The sequence below is a fragment of the Enhydra lutris genome, unplaced genomic scaffold, assembly GCF_002288905.1.
Source record: "Enhydra lutris kenyoni isolate GAN:26980312 unplaced genomic scaffold, ASM228890v2 scaffoldscaffold1, whole genome shotgun sequence".
Classification (NCBI taxonomy): Eukaryota; Metazoa; Chordata; class Mammalia; order Carnivora; family Mustelidae; genus Enhydra; species Enhydra lutris.
This window is the reverse complement of record NW_019154085.1, coordinates 83,135,346-83,149,253: the sequence shown is the minus strand read 5'-3', so window position 1 is coordinate 83,149,253 and position 13,908 is coordinate 83,135,346.

Sequence of the window (13,908 nt, the reverse complement as noted above, 5' to 3'; positions counted from 1 at the left end):
AGCTATACCTCTGTGAAGTTGGAGGAAAAATGACATATTCTCTGAGGAAAAAAAAATAAAAATACTTGTGAATATGTGAAATTATTTATGTTCTATATTTATATCAAAGTATGAATATTCACTTCAGAAATATTGTATTTTATTGTGAGATTCTGCCTAGATACCATTGGTTGGTGTTAGGTAAAATGCAGTAAATGCATCAGATTACCTTTCAAAATCTGAAAAATTCCAAATTCCTAAATAATTTATCCCTAAGAGTTTCTAAGAGGTATATAAAACTTGCAAAATGAGACATGCAAGAAATTATTGCTGGTGTTTATCTGTGGCAAGAAAATTTGGGCTTTTTTTTCACCTCATATCCTTCTATGCACTTTGAATTACATTAATCATAAATTACTTGAAAAAGTTACTTTAAAATGAATTATGGTATATCTCTGTGATGGGAAGAATTGTCAGTCTATGTCATGATTTTTAGGTGGGTGGTACTTTTAACCAAGAGTCTAGAGAAAGTTGAGATAACTATGAACTGGAGTATAGGACGGACTTTATGGAAAGTTATCTTTATAGATTCTTTTTGCATGTTTGTCACTTATATGAGCTCTTCATTCCCCAACTTCTTAATTACTTATTTTTCTTTGAAACTCTTAAACTAAGCTTTTAATGACCAAGCAAATATTTCCATGAATTATAAAATTAATGGAAATAGTGTCACCACATGCCTCTAGTCTATTAATTAATAGTAAAAGAATTTATTTGAAGCAAACTGAATTTTAATTAAGTGTATCCAGTTACGTTTCTTGATGGGATTTTTTAAACATCTTTATATTTAATACAAAATTTTTCCAAATCAAATGTGATTTTAACCCTTAATATTACTTCCATCTTTTAATTGGTATTAGCATAATACCAATTATGCTATGTAACTTCATTTGATTTTACCATGAATGTAATTTCATTTGATTTTACCATGAATGCGTAATTTTTTATATCACCTTCTAAAACTGATTGTGTTGACATAGTAGTCCATATAACTGACTTTGTTACGCGTGACCATTTAATTATATATATTCTTATGCTATTTAAGATTTTTAGTTTCACATATTACTTAATAATAAAAATATAGGGGCACCTGAGTGGCTCAGCGGGTTTAGCAACCAACTCTTGATTTTAGCTGGGGTCATGATCTCAGGGTCATGAAATTGAACCCCGTGTTAAGATCGGTCGGTGCTGGGCATTGAATCTCTTGAGATTCTCTCTCTCTCTCTCTCTCTCTCTCTCTCTCTCTCTCTCTCTTTCCCTCCCTCCATCTGCCCATTCCCAGCCCCGCCTCCGTCTGTGTGTACATGTGCATGTGTTCTTTGTCCCTCTCTTAAAAAAAAAAAATGTGTGTATGTATGTGTGCGTGCGTATGAAATAAAACTACCTATTGAAGGAAGGATTCATGTTTTATTGCTTTTTCAATTCCAACTAAAGTCCTGATGTGGACTTTAAGAAGTTAATAAATACGATTTGATCACAGTATCTTTATGTTATATAATAGATCTTAATATAATTTTCATTTCAAAAAAGAAAAGTAAAGCCATGAAACTACTTAATTTCCAGCTGCAAGCATTAGCTGAATTTCTTCATCCTAAATAAGACCTACAGACTGATTTTCCTGCAAATCAGTTGCTACTGCTACATTATCTTAACATATATGTACCCTTTGCATTATTCCTTTCTACCTCCAATGTTGAGTATACAGTTTATGAAAGACTGCAGAATTATTTTTTTCTAGTACTTCAAACATGCTTTACACAGACTATTAAAGAAATAGCAGGTTCTATAAAATCAGAAGCTCACATTTTGCTCAGTTACCTAGATACAGTTATATTTTATACTTTATATTATTAAATATTCTCATAACATTAAACATATTGTGATGTTAAAAGGATAAAACAACAAAAAAGAATTTTTAATGTTGTGATTTACCACATACTGGAATAAATATTGGGAGCAGTTTGAATTTAGGTCATGGTTATGTAACAGAATCTAGTAATCATGTTATCATGTTATACTTATAAATTGAAACTTATCCATTTTACTTATATTGTTCAATGTGAATAAACACAAATTATAAAAAATAATTTCAATGACTAAATAAACATTGGTAATTTGGTAAGAATTTTATCCTGTTACAATTTATTTTCTAGGAGTATCAAAGAAAGTGTGTTGGTTTCTTGCTACATATATTCAGAGTTTTAAATAAATTTTCAGTTGTACCTATGTTTTGTTATTTATATTCTAAAAAATGTTTTTGGTTATTTCCTTTTATATATATAAATGTATACATGTATACATATAAGTGTATATATATGAGATAAAACTATGCTGTATAAAATCAATGTAGCTTTTCCTAATCTACTGAAGGAAATGTCTCTTTTTACTCTTTGTTAACTAGCTGTGATCTACTGTTGGAAGTGGCCATTTAGCAGATCTTAATACCCTAGGCATCAAGCCAGTTTATGTGTTCGAGTGAGTAACATCTTCAGTGCAAGATGAACATCAAGTTCAGGAACCCGAATAAATGAACATAGATTTTGGTGGATTTTGCTTTGTCTTTGCTTTCTTTTTCTTTTTTCTTCTATAATTCATCTTTTATAAGTTAAAACTTAAGGTTGTTCAAATGCAGACAGATTCTAGTTTCTTCATTCTTTCACTTTTCTGGTTAAATATTCAATTTTAAATTTTCTCCTGTTTCCAAAAGCCATTATTCACCAATATAAGTAGCTTTATATTGGTTTATAAACATTCTCTAACTTAAATTGGAGTTAAAAGAAATTGGACACCAGATTTAAGGAGGAATTGCCAGATTAACTTTCTATAACTGTTTTCAGCATTTGACAGAAATTTTTAACTTGTTATATCTTTATGGTAAGGACATACTAAAGTCTAGCCCAGCCTTATTCTATTATTTGATTCTTTCCCTGTGTTTCTTTTCTTATCTATACTAATTATGTGTGCTCTATGTTTAGACTTGTTTATGTATGTTTAGATTTTTAAATGTGAAATATCTAAAGAAATAAACAACTATTTTCTTTTAGGTATATCATATAAGAGCACTGTGGTTATTCACAGTCTTGAACAGAAATATTTCCCCTAGTATCTTGGCAGCTTATTTTAAATACTTTAGAAACAAAAGATTATCTGATAAAGTGAATTCATTCTTTTTTTAAAGAAAAAATTTTAACGATAGCATTATTGAGGTACAATTCAGATGCTATATGCTTTACAATTTTAAATTGTACTATTTGGTTATTTTCTGTATATTTACAATGCTGTACATCAATCCCCACTATCTACTTTCAGAACATTTTCATCCCAGAAAGAAACCCTGTACCTTTTAGCAGTCATACTCCATTCCCCTCTACTCCAAGTCCCTGGCAACCACTAACCTTTCTGTCACTATGGATTTGCGGATTCTGGACATTCCGTATATATAGAATCATACAGTATGTGGGTTTTTGTGTCTGTCTTTCACTTAGAATAATATTTTCAAGGTTCATCCATCTTGTAGCATGTGGCAGAATTTCATTCCTTTTTATGGCCAAATAACATTCCATTGTATGGGTTATATTACATTTTGTGTATCTATTCATCAGTCCATAAGAGTCCATTCTTTTTGTACCAATTATTAATCTTCAGTGACAAGAAGCCTGAAATTATAGTTTGGTACTGAGCAGTCTCTGATGTCTTTTAGACATTAAGAATTTGTGTTTTCTTTTTTATTTATTTATTTTTGATTATGTTATGTTAGTCACCATACAATACATTTAAAAAAAAAAGCTTTTGCATGTCTGATAGTTAAATTTAAGCTTGCCTTTCAAAATTCTAGAAACTTCATTCCAAAATGCATCTGGCTCCCAAAAATTTTGGTTGAGGAATTGTCTGGAAATTAAGAGGGAAGGATAATTTGGTCATCTGTAGAGACTATTCAGTTTATCCTTTTTTCTAAGTAAGCATTTACTAGACCTTTTTTCTTTCTCTATATATGAATAAAGGACATTGTTATTGGCAATAATTTTAAATCTTTGTATTACTTTTGTCATCTAATTGGTTAATATGCCCAATGGATTCTACCTTATTAATACCTCTTACTTCATTCTCTCTTTTCTGTTCTTACCTCTAGGTACTGAGTTCTTTTTTTTTTTTTTTTTTTTGTCCCAGCTGGTACACTTACTAACATTAAACACAAGACCATTCTCTTCCCTGACCCCAGGAAACCATGGCCACAAAATCACAGGCTCCCAAAGCAGGGTCCTTCTGCCCCATTCCTGAAACAAGCTCTTAGGCTTTGACAGTAGTCTTGAGTTACCCCAGGGCTGTGAGTTACTGAATCTTTTGGTTCATAATCTTCATGACAGCCTGTTTCATGGCATGCTTCTGCTGCAAAACTGGCTGGATTTTCTCCATTTGCTTGTTGAGGAAGTCTGTCTTCTTCCTGAAAAAGATAGCATCTTCAGCTATCTTTTCTACATAGTAGCCTGTCACCACATCAATGAGTACATGTGCTACGTCATGTAGTTTCCCAGGGACATATGTAGATCTTGTCAATGAGATGATTAATTCTTTCCCCTTGGTGTTCTTATTCACCATGTTCGGACATTCCTTGGCTTCCACATACTTGGTCTGTACCACCCTGGGCTGGGTGATGGATGTGAACAAGAACTTCACTTCCTTGTCCAGCTGGTTCTTGATTATTTCTAGCTGTAGCAACCCTGTAAACTAGTATTTATTATACATAGTAAAGATATCCAAGTGCTTTCACTGCTAGTAAGTGGCCTGCTTGCTATTTATCTTCAATTATGTGGAGAAAAATGATTTGACAATAGTAAATTAAAATTATAACAATATTTTTAATAATACTTGACTTTGTGGCCAAATGAGTATTTACTTGTATACTGAAAAGTAACTCTAAGTTACAACATCAAAAGTAGGTGACAGACTGCTTTTATGATCTCATCTTTTGGAGTTCTTCATCTTCTGTGCTTTTGACATCAGCTGGTTTTAATTTCTAAATAAGAAAATTCTACTCAAGAAAATTAGGGATAAGACCATATTCTCTTTAATTATGACTTTTTAAAAGTATTTGAGACTTTAAGGCATTCCTTTTGATTAGATATGTGCAATTTACAGATTTGGTGATGGTTGTCCTAATGCAAATTTACAGGCTTCATGGTAATTGTATGCTTCTCCTTAATTATATGCCACCAGAAGTTCTTTGTGCTTCTTATCTTTAACCAACAATCTATGAGACAATAAGTTTCAAAAGGTAGGATTAAGAGCTAAACAATTTAAACTTCTGTAATAATCACAGACACCATGATGTTAACCTCGTGAATAGCTGAGTGGCTTAGAAAGAAGCATGCTTCTAAGGTCCCTATGATAGTCATTCACTCAAATGCCTTGGATGCTCTTAAGGGGAAGAAATACTCAACTATGCCGTTATTAATTTTTTTAATTACAGACTTAAATAGATGTCATTACTGCTATTAACATTACGAACTCCTTGGAAAACTGTGATCTTCTAGATTGGGGTCAAAATCTTTTCTGTAAAGGGTCAATAATAAATATTTTAGGCTTCACAGGCCAGCATGTCTCTAGTACTACTCATGTGCTGCTAAGGTGTGAATGTAGCCATAGGAATACATAAACAAATGAGTATGGCTGTAGTTATGGGCACTGAAATTTAAATTTTATTTAATTTTCAGATGTCATAGAACTTTTTTTCCTTTGATGCTTTGAGCCATTTAAAAATGTAAATACCATTCTTGGCTCACGGGTCATACAAAAACAGGTGTCAGACCAGATTTGTTTTACAGGCTGAAGTTTGCCAGCTCCTGCTCTAAATGGTTAAATCCACCAGTTGAGAAAATGAACTCATAAACTTCTCCACTACCAAGTCTATCACACCATTCCAAAGTTCTTACTAATTTGAGCACATGCCTGATGACAGAAGATATTCAATTTGTCACCAGCAGCTTCTGTGTGACTCCAATAATGTTGCTTCTCAGTCCCACTCCATAAGTATCTCATAGAAGTAAATAAAAAATCCTCACCCCTGCCTTTTGTGAAACTAATTGTCTTTTGTAAAGATGATGTATTGTGATGTAACAGAAATAAAACTAGGAGGCTTGAAAAACACACAGTAGCCCTTATTCTGCCACTACTCAAAGTGGTCAAGTTTCTCAAACTTCTGAGGCTCCATTTTCTCACTTGTTCATCTCAATGAAGTATTAAGAGGTCATATTGTAATATATGAAATCACAGAGATATGAAAATCACTGGTAAAGTAAAAAGTGTGACGTAAATATGCCACTGTGGTGGTGATTGTGCTTTTTATTTACTCTTACATATGATTTCTGACAGAGCTCCCTATGCTGATGTATCCCTCTTCAGTCTAGGAATAGATTAAGGATTGCACATAAATTTTCTTCAGGCATTTTGCAACCATACTCTCACATTTTTAAGCTATTTTTATCGCTTTACTGTATAGATTTATCAGGTTCATTACTAATAGTACTATGAAATTTTCAAATTATATTCCACATACTCTTTCCTATCACTACTCTATGAGAGCAGAGACCATTTTATCCTTGCTGTATCCGCAGGACCCAAAACAATGTCTAGAATATATTTGGGTCTCATATATAGTTTCTGAGTTGAATTAGTGATGAAGATAATCCCATATGTTTACTTGCTTTTTGTATCAAAAGAAATATAAAAAGCTCGTCATAAACAAAATGTTTTTAAATGCATAAAATAAATAGGATTGCAAAGAAAAATTGACTTTATTCAACTTTACTGAAATGTAATTCTATTCACAGACAGTCCATGGATGCTGGCTATCAAAATATAGAAGGATTTCTAGCTAGTTTTCAGGAAATATACAACCCATAACTATAAATTACAAAATTACTTTGATAGAATGTAAAACAAATGCAGGCTTTATCAGCTCTCTTCTTGAAGAAATCTTTGCACTTTTAAATTATAAAAAAACAGTGGATTTTTTTTTAATCTACTTTGTTAAATTTCTTTTGGTTACAACAAGAAAAATAGGTTTTAGTAAGCTTACTCAAAAAGTACATTTGTCTGGGAAAATACCATCATAGAATTGACAGGTGGGAAAGAATGTAACAGGAGCAGCTCTGGAGATTTCAGCTTTTTCCAGTGAAATCCGCCATTGATGGTGGCTCCCCGTGATGGGTCCAAATTTCAAAATTCCAGGAGAGAAACCTAAGTGATCGAGCTTGAATCATAGATACATGCCTGAATTAGTCAGCCAAGGTCAAAGAGTGGAATTGTGTAGTGGAGATATCAGCACTGAAGGTTACTGTATGGTAGCAGGATGAACTGGAAAGCCACCTCAAAATACATAAATCTTATTAATCTGCTTCTAGGAAATAGTACATTTATTTTATACTTACTAATTTTTTCAGAAGAAACATTTCATTGCAAGACAACTTTGTCTATTGATAGCTAGACTACCTTTATAATTATGAATTTTAATGTATGCCAAACTACCTGCTACTATGTTAATAAATGGATTAATATCATATAATACAGCCAATATAATGCAGTGACACTATATAGCATAGGTGTTAAGAGAGTGGCCCTTGAGCCAGACTTGGATGGCTTCATATCCCATATCACTTAACTAACTGTGAAAGATTAGATAAGTCACTCAGTTTCTGCCCTTCATTTTTATTGTCTGTAAAAAAGTTTATCAGTGAGCTTTTGGTGATGGTTTATAATACAAACCATAAAATCTCACTGGCATACCACAATAAGCTTTTAGTTTTTGCTCAGGAGTCTGTGGGTAGGTTGAAGTAGGCGGACATGGATCCAAGTGGAGAATGCATCTAAGTCTGAGCCAAATATCTCTCCTTTGCCTTGGAGCTAACTAAAGCATTTTTTTTTTCCTCAGAGTAAAAAACAAGAGGGCACCTGGGTGGCTCAGTCAGTAAGCGTCAGACTCTTCATCTCAGCTGATAGTGTTGATGTCAGGTCTGTGAGTTCAAGCCCAACATTAGGCTCTGCACAGGGCATGAAGGCTGCTTAAAGAAAAGAAAAGAAAAACTAGATAACAAGGGAAGAAGTGCAATTGCACAAGCATATTTCTTGTCCATGCGCAAGCGTATCTCATGCGGCTGTCCTCATGATGTCTTGTTACCTCATTGGTCAAAGTAAGCCCAGGCCCAAAGTCATGGAGCAGAGGTATATACATATACCTTCCATGGAAGTGTGCTAGGGAAAGAGGATGTGATTCAATCTACCACTTTACCATTACTACCCATTAATGGGTAAAATTAATTCTTATCTAATAGAATTATTATAGTTCAATATATGTAAAGACCTTAGAATAGTGCCTGGTACAGAGTAAATGGTCAATAAATATTTGTATTATTGGGCATATTCTTATGCAGAAACACAAAAGTTTGGTGTCATGTTTCTATGTGTGTATGCATATGTATATATACATATAAAATTACATGTTTGGGACATGTCATTTCCTTGGCATTGGACACACATGCTAAATTTAATTTAAAACTAGTCTGTATTTCTGTTACTGTGATTAGATGAGCAAGATTATGTGTCTTTCAGACTGGTCAGCCAATTCTGGGATAATCAGTGATGACTACCTCAATTATTTAACTGTTAGTAGAATCATAGAACTGCTAACGACCATTGAGTTCAGTCCTCTAGTTTTACAGATAATGCATTGGGCCAAGAATGGTGAGATACCCAAATGAAAGAGAAAGAGCTAAATAGATAAAGATGGATGGATGAATGATAGATAAGGAATTAAATAGAAAATAGGAATGCAAAGAAGGGCAAACTTAGATCTGTGGACTTCTAGCTGAAAACTCTTACTGTATCACATACTCTAGGTGTTGTTTCCGTAGTTTTCTTGAAATGCCATTTGTCATATTTTTTTCTTCTGGTGAACCTTAAAAGAAGAAATAAATTTAAGCTTTTAAAATGCTTTCTTACTATTCCTTCAGTTGAAAAGAACTATATTACAGGGTAGGGTTTACTTACAATGTAAAAAACAAAAATAGCTGGTCGTTACAGAAGCCTTCATTTATCCACTTAACTAATATTGATCAAATACTTATCTATTAGGCACTGGGCATACAGCAGAAAAAAAAAATCCTTGATCTGATGAGCATACTAGGTGATCATTCCTTTCTGTGTGATGGAGAGACAGGCAATCTCCTTGTGTGTACAGGAGAGACGGGCAATCAACAAACTAATTTGTAGAATATTCCACAAATAACAAATAGGATATTCAGTAATCTCTTCTGTGCAATTCCAAAATCAAAAAGCTCTGAAGTTGAAAGTGTTTATAATTCATATCATGGTAAAACCTGACCTAATCTTAATTTGTTTAGTAGTAAAAGTGATATGAGACTATTTATTGCCTTTTTTAAAAATCCCACTTAGAATGAATACATGTTTTCCTGTAGACGTGTTAACCAACTAGACCTCTCAGATACAGAGGGAAGAAGAATGTGTTACATAATTACAGTACATGTACCATACTATCTTTAAAAATGCAAATATTTCCAAACACATCTGGTTCCTATAAGGATTGTGTTGGACTCTATAACATTTAGAAATTATAAATACCATGAATGAAAATAAAGCCAGTATGTGTATAAAGAAAGGGGCCATTGAGAAGGAGGATTGAGTGTGGAAGTTGCATGGCTAGATAGTAAGAGAAAGCCTCTCTGGGAAGTGACTTTAGAGCAGATTCTTGAAACAGGCTATGGAGCTCTCAAGGGAAAAGAAAGAGAGTTTTGGTTATTCGGAATAAACATGTGGCTATCTGGGGGAAAGAGTTTCAGTCTGAGGGAAGACCAAAGTCAAAGACATAAACCAAAAGTGTGCTTAGCATATTCAAGGAAGAACAAGAAGGCACTAAGGCCATCGAATACCAAACAAGGGGAGAGTGGTGAGATAGACTGACAGGTAAACAGGGGCCCAATCATGTAACGTAGGGTAAGACTTTATCTTAACAGTTATGGGAAAACTTTGGAGAATTTTGAGCAAAGCAGTCTATAATCTAGTTTTCTTTTTAAAAATGTCACTCTGTTACTCTAATAAAAATACCGCTTTTGCTATGTGGATGATTGTTGTAGTAATAAGGATTTGGAAAAATAAATGATCATGGCTCTGGGTGAAATTCAGAAATTTAATGGTAAAATTTTAGTTTATTAATAAAACTATATCTTAGTCATACTTTAATAAAATATTTATTTGAACAAGTCCTGTGCTATGAATTAATCTAAATATTATTAAACTATTGTGGTTTTTGTTATTTCTAGAATTTTCCCTAAGCATTGAGGCTGGGAAGTTAGCTTTTCCCAGTCTCCCTTCCTCTTCCAAAGATTCTTCTCTTAGGGCTCCTGGGTGGTTCAGTTGGTTAAACCTACAACCCTTGGTTTTGACTCAGGTCCTGATCTCATGGGTTGTAGGATTCAGCCCTGTGTCAGTCTCCTCAGTTGGCAGGAAGTCTGCGTGAAAGATTCTCTCCCACTGCCCTTCCCTCCGTTCATTCTCTCTTTCTCTCTCTCAAAAGACATAAGTTTAAAAAAAAAAAAAAATTCTTGTACCTGCTGAGATACAACCAGAAGAAAAAGCCTGAACTGGGAGTAATAAGAACTGTTTTCTCATGCTAGCTCTGCCACTAATTGTAACTTTGGTTGAGTTGTTTAACCTCTCTAGATTTCAGTTTCCTGTACTGCAAAGTGTGGGGATTGAATCCTCTGATTGACATAGCTTTTTCTTACTTGCATTCATGAATCTAGCAAGTCTTTTGTGTAAGGCTAAAATTCTATGATTCTTAATGAGAACTCGTAAAAATCTCAAAATGTCCTTAAATGTGACTCTAAAGAAATACAAAATAACTGGCTATCTGTTCAGAATTAGTAAGTTCACTCTTCTTTCCTTTTTAACAGGACCAAGGAAATAAATACCAGAAGGCAAGAGCACAGAATATTTTCTTTCATCAATCCACAGAACCTTGATACTTCTTTAATTCCATCACACACAAAGGAATGACCACCTTGGCAGATGGCCACAGAGGATGTCAACAATTTCTTGGAGGCAAGCAATGAAATATTTATATTATGAGTTTTCTGTTGTTTAGTATGTAGAAACAGGTAGTATTATCTTGCATTTTAATGAAGAAAAACAGTGTTCTTTAGCATAAAAACTTTATATATTATGCATAGCTAATATAGTTATTTCTCTATAGCTAAGCTATTTCTTTCTTACTTTGCTTTTTTCCTGAGCATTTTTGCCTGTCAAAAACTACACTAAGGTCTCTGCATATTGTATTTCATAGTATAGAGCTGCATTAAATCCCTAAATATAAAATAAAAATTTAAATAACAGAAATTAAGTAGCCATGTTTGAAAACACTGCCATTTGTATCCATCTTGGACACATAATCATCTAACTACAAATACTAAATAGTTTCAGAGGTTAGAATTCTTTTCTATTTATAGCCACACCATTTATGAAATTTTTTTGTTTAATTCCAGCATTTGTTTCTCACTTATTTTTAACAACTGTTCTGAAGTGTTACAAAATCTTGGGAAGTAATCCCTTTATATTCCTCACAGCTTTATATTGTGTAAGAAACCTGCATCAAAAGAACTCATGGAACTTTTAGTTCCTTTCTCAGTAGCTCTTATTGCTCTTGGAAGAAGAGTCAGCCAAGGATTGTGGACCACAGTGCCCTCTTCAAAATTGAAATTAATTATATTACCAGTTAAAGGGAAAGTTTGCTTGGAAAGAAATTCACTGTATTTTTTTTATTTTTTTATTTTTTTTTAAGAAATGATAATTTTCTTTCTTTCTTTCTTTCTTTTTATTAAGATTTTATTTATTTATTTGACATAGAGGGAGATCACAAGTAGGCAGAGAGGCAGGCAGAGAGAGAGGAGGAAGCAGGCTCCCTGCTGAGCAGAGAGCCTGATGTGGGGCTCAATCCCAGGACCCTGGGATCATGACCTGAGCCGAAGGCAGAGGCTTTAACCCACTGAACCTCCCAGGCACCCTGAAATTCATTGTATTTTAAAGAAAAAATTTTAACTATAAGGAATCTGCCTTCTCCATCTTCATGAAATATAAAGACTTAAGTAGATGAATATAAAATGAAATAAAAATAAACTCATAAAAATTTAAGTAGAATGCATTAAAATTGAATTTTTCAAAAGATTTTATACAAACAAAGAAACTGTAGATATGCTCAGAATTTTTTATTTAGTAGTAATTCAACTCATAGGCCTAAGGTCATCGCGCAGACGAGTCTGCTTTTTAAGTTGTACATAGAGGAATGGTTTCTAAGTAAAGGAGGACATAAATGTTTAAAAAGCCCAGTGTACAGCTTCTGAGTTTTCTTTCAGTAACTAGAGTCAAAATTAATTCTTGCTTTTCTGTTGGGGAAAATTTCATCTAATTACATTCAAATTATTCTTCAACTTTTTGGACAGCAAATCCTGATCACCAAAGAAAGGAAAAAGCAGCTGTGTTGCCCTTGCCTCATAGTTATAAGAATAGCATTATTATGCAGTCACTGGGCTTTGTATAAGGAAGAGTGGTTCTCCACTGGCTGCCTTCTGGCAGAGACACACCTAACCCTTTCTGAGCTGCTAGTAATGTATGCCTTCTGTTCCTAAGGATCTTTAAAAAACTAGTTTCCACTGCTTCCTTCAGCAAACTGATCTAGTATAACAGCTCTCAGGAGTAGGAAGTTGTTTTTAATAAACCTTTGCGCAGTTTTAGTAATCCTCTCTAAAACAGGTTTTCTTGTACTTTAATCATGATTTAAATCTTTTCTTAGTTTGATATGATCAACTTAACTATTTTAAGAAAATTTTTAATGGGGCACTTGGGTGGGTCAGTCAGTTGAGTGTCCAGCTCTTGATTTCTCAGGTCATAATCTCTGGATTGTGGCTTTAAGCCCCGTGGGGGGCTTTGCACTCAATGGGGAGTCTGTTGGAGATTCTCTCTCTCCCTCTTCCTCTGCCTTTCCTCCCACTTGTGTGCTCTCTTTCCAAAATAAATCTTTTTTAAAATGCTTTAAATTGACCATTGCTAAATTAGTAGAAATAATTTCTATATGTACTGCTTCTCCATATGCAACCAATTTTATCACATTTTTTCTCTAATATTTTTTAACTCATTCCCATTTCATATCCTATTTTGATCTTAAGTTATTCTTTAACCACAGCAATACGTCTTATATCAAATAGCTCTAATTTATATTTCTTCCACATTATATTAAGAACCAGCCCTTTGTTCTCTTTGAATTCCATTCTGCATATGACCATGTCATTAATAAGCCGCAGATATTTATAATTTTCATCAAAAGTGCTATTTCACTTATTTCCCATATTTTAAGGCTAATTGGAATATTATAGTCATAAAAACTTTTAGTACTTTGAAAGGCATGTAGAACATACCAAGTATGGCTTATAAGTCTGCTATATAAGAACACAAATTCAAAGAACATATTAAGACTGACTGATCAACCACAACACTGCCACACCTTCCATCTGTGTGACCTTAGACAAATTACTGATTCCCTTTGACCTCCAGTTTGTACATCTTTAAAATTTAGATGCTAATAATAATATAATATCAAGGATTAAATGGGATAGATGGGGTGCCTGGGTGGCTCAGTGGGTTAAGCCGCTGCCTTCGGCTCCGGTCATGATCTCGGGGTCCTGGGATCGAGTCCCGCATCGGGCTCTCTGCTCGGCAGGGAGCCTGCTTCCCTCTCTCTCTCTCTCTGCCTGCCTCTCCATCTACTTGTGATCTCTCTCTGTCAAATAAATAAATAAAATCTTAAAA